Below are 4054 nucleotides of genomic sequence, written 5' to 3' on the forward strand. Positions count from 1 at the left end.
ATAGCATATCTGCCGCTGTGTTGTCATCTCGTCTGACGTACTTGACTTCGTATCCGAGGAAATGTTTAGCGATCTCGTCAACTTCGTCTCTGTAGGCCGCCATGACGGAATTTCTGGCGTTCCAGGTTCCGGCTACTTGCTGTGCCACTAGGTCTGAATCTCCGCAACATATAATGTGCTTGATCCCTATCTCCTTGGCGATGCGCAATCCGTGTAGTAGAGCCTCGTATTCCGCCATATTGTTTGTAGCTTCGAAGTGTATTTGCAGAACGTACTGCAGTTCTTCTCCGGTAGGGCACTTCAGAGTGACTCCGGCTCCTGAGCCTTGATGCTGCTTGGATCCATCGAAGTGCATGACCCATGTCTCAGGTTCCAGCTCCAAATTCATATCCGGAGCTTCTGTCCAATCTGCGACAAAATCTGCTAAGACCTGAGATTTGACCGCGGTCCTGGCTTTGTAGTTGATGTCGAAGGCGGATAATTCGATGCCCCATTTTGCTGTGCGTCCTGTCGCGTCAGCGTTGTTGAGAATCGTTGACAGCGGAGCCTTGCTCACAACTGTTACCGGGTGCTCTTGGAAGTAGTATCTCAGCTTCCTGCTGCCTAGAAAAACTCCGTAGGCTAACTTCTGAAAGTGAGGGTAGCGATGTTTGGACTCCGTAAGGACTTCGCTAATATAGTAGACTGGCCTTTAGACTCCATACTCGTGACCTTCTTCATGTCGCTCCACCACGATGATGAGGCTGATGACTCTGTTGGTAGCTGCCAGGTAAAGGAGCATGGGCTCTGACTCTCCTGGAGCTGCTAGGATGGGTGGGGAGGTAAGTATTTCCTTCAACCCTTGAAGTGCTGCATCTGCTGCCTCATCCCAGACAAATTTGTCTGTTTTCTTCAGTAGCTTGTACAGGGGTAGTGCCTTCTCGCCAAGACGGCTAACAAACCTGCTGATTGCTGCGACACAACCAGTAAGCCGTTGCACATCTTTGAGACAAGTTGGCCTTTTTATGCACAAAATTTCCTTGATTTTTTCCGGGTTTACTTCAATGCTCCTGTTAGAGACAATGAAGCCAAGGAGTTTTCCAGCTGGTACGCCAAAGACGCACTTCAGCGGATTCAACATCATCTTGTACCGACGAAGATTCTCAAAGGTTTCTGTGAGATCGCTGATCAAGTCGGATCCTTTCCGAGTCATGACCGCGATGTCATCGACGTAGGCGTGTACGTTCCGGCCAATCTGGTCCTTCAAGAAACCGCTCAATCGTACGTTGGTAGGTGGCACCTACGTTTTTCAAGCCAAAAGGCATAGTAACATAGCAGTAAGTGCCAAACGGGGTGATGAATGAGGTCGCCTTTTGGTCAGAATCCTTCATCCGGATCTGGTGATACCCGGAATACGCATCAAGAAAACACAGAAGTTCCGCCCCTGCCGTCGAATCAATGACTTGGTCAATGCGCGGCAGGGGAAACGGATCTTTCGGGCAATGTTTGTTCAAGCCAGAGTAATCGATGCACATTCTTAGTATTTCAGAATTCCTTTTGGGTACAAGGACGGGATTTGCGATCCAATCAGCGTGGATAACTTCTATTACAAAACCTGCCTCTAGTAACTTTGCTAACTCCATTCCTATGGCGCGGCGCTTCTTGTCTCCAAAGCGTCGCATAGCTTGCTTCACCGGTTTAGCCCCCGGGTTTATGTTGAGGTAGTGCTCGGCGAGTTCCCTTGGTACTCCGGACATGTCAGAAGGTTGACATGCGAAGATATCCATGTTAGCGCGGAGGAACTCGACGAGCGCGTCTTCCTATTTGGGGTCCATGTTGGCTCCGACTGAGACCTGCTTGGAATCGTCGCCTTCCTTGAAGTTGACTTTCTTGGTCTCTATCGCGGCCTTGAAGGAGTTTTTGTGCTCGGAGATCTGCTTTTTGGTGGTCTGCATTTCAGTCGGATCCACCGCGGCTCTGTAGCCTTTCAGCTCTTCTCCAGATATTACAGACTCTGCGAAGGCGGCTTCGCCCAACTCGCACTCATGAGCCTTTTTGTAGTCTCCGGATATGGTAATCATACCTTTAGGACCCGGAATCTTGAGCTTGTTGTAGATGTAGCACGCTCTTGCGTGGAACTTGTGGTAGGTGGGCCTGCCGAAGATGACGTGGTAGGAGCTCTTGAAGGGCACAACTTCGAACGTGATCTTTTCTTCGCGGAAGTTGTGAACATCGCCGAAGGCCACGGGAAGTGTGATGCTGCCGAGGGAATTCGCCTTCTTACCCGGAACCACGCCATGAAACTCAGTGTTGCTGTGTTTAAGCTGTTCCTTGGTGAGGTTCATCCGCTCTAGAGTCTCCAGGTACATGATGTTCAAGCTGGCTCCACCATCCATGAGGCACTTGGAGAAGTCATACCCGTCTATGCGGGGACTCACGACCAAGGCGTAGCATTCTTTTGGCACAATGGCAGGGTGATCCTTCCTGTCAAAAGTGCACGGGACTTCCGACCACCTGACATACTGCGGCACAGCCGGAACTGTGGCGTTCAGGATCCGGGTAGCTGACTTGGTAGCGCGGACTGTTGGGGTTCCGAGGAAGGTGTGGTAAGCCCCCACGTTCTTTTTCTCGAATGGGTTGGATTTACCTGCGGACCCTGCCTTGGGATCCGGCGAGTTATCATCCTCATCCATCGCCTCGGAACTGTCTTCTTCTTTGTCCTTGTTCTTGCCCTTGCCTCCCTTGCTGCGTGGGCGGTGCTTCCGGGCTCGCTTGTATCCTGCCTCCGGGTCGTTCTTTAGATCATTGACCCACTTGCAGTTGCGGTTGGTGTGAGTGGACTTCCCTGTAACCGGATCCAGGTGGGCTAGGCAGGGCATGTCTCTGTACTCCTCGTAGGTTTGCGGGGCGCGGGATCCGCCAGCTGTGACCTCAGTGCCGTGCTGCTGACCCCTGCCGGCTCCACCTCCATGGCCGCGTCCTCTTCCGCCTCCTGGACCTCCGCGTTGGAACGCCATGGCGACCATCTCGGATCCGCCACTCTTCTGGTCATCAGGATTCTTGCGCTTATGGCTGCTGCTGTTGCCGTTATCACGGTTCTTCTTTTGTTGATGTAGGGGGATTGCTGTAGCTACGAGATCACCGCCTGCATCATCATCGGTGGCAGTATAATCACTGGCAATGGAGATCATTTCATCCAAAGTCAGTTTATTTGCGTTAGCCAAACAAGTGAGCTTATGCCTCAGCAATCCTCCTCTCTGCAGTCCACCAATGAAGGCGTACATGGCAGTGGTGTGGTCGACATTTTAGCACTCGTTCCTGCATGCCAACCATCGTGTGAGGAAGTGTCTTGAGGATTCTCCCTTCTTCTGGATACAAGCTTGTAAGTCGCTTGCCGTGGCAGGTCTTTTGTAGGTGCCTCTGAAGTGTTTCTCGAAAGCGGTCTTCAGGTCAAACCAGCAAAAGATGGAGTTCTTCTAGAGGTCGCTGAGCCAGATCCGGGCTGGACCTACAAGGTACAACTGGAGCATGCGGCAGGCGATATTAGGGGTTCCTCCGGCAAAGGTTACTACATTATAGTAATCCTCAATCCAGGTGTCCGGCCTTTCGGTGCCATCATAATGCTTCAGGTTTCCGGGTAGCTTGAGGTTCATCCTTGGCTTTGGTTCCTCTCGAATCATCCTGCCGAAGCACTTCAGACCGATGTAGTCGGTTCTGTACTCGTTGAGGCGTTCCCGCGCGTCGCGCGGGCCGTGACGAGGAGATTGTGAGCTAGAGCGAGATCTCCGGCCGCCGCCTCCGCCTCCACCTCCGCCGCCACCGCTAGGTGGTGGTGAGGGAGACCTACGAGGGGGTCGATCCGACCTCTTGCTTCCGCCTTTAGATTCTCCTCGGCCTTCCCGGTGCTGGCTCCGGCTCCTGTGGCTGCCTTCGCCGTGGCGCTGGCTGCCCTGGTCGTTCCGGCTCCGGCGAGGCTCCGGGTCGCGCTCCTCATTCCGACTCCTCCTAGGCTTGGGCTCATGATCATTGTTCTGGTTCCGGCGAGGTTCCGGCGTGCGCTCCCTATTTCTGTTTC

This window comes from Lolium perenne, chromosome 7 (genome assembly GCF_019359855.2).
Source record: "Lolium perenne isolate Kyuss_39 chromosome 7, Kyuss_2.0, whole genome shotgun sequence".
NCBI lineage: Eukaryota > Viridiplantae > Streptophyta > Magnoliopsida > Poales > Poaceae > Lolium > Lolium perenne.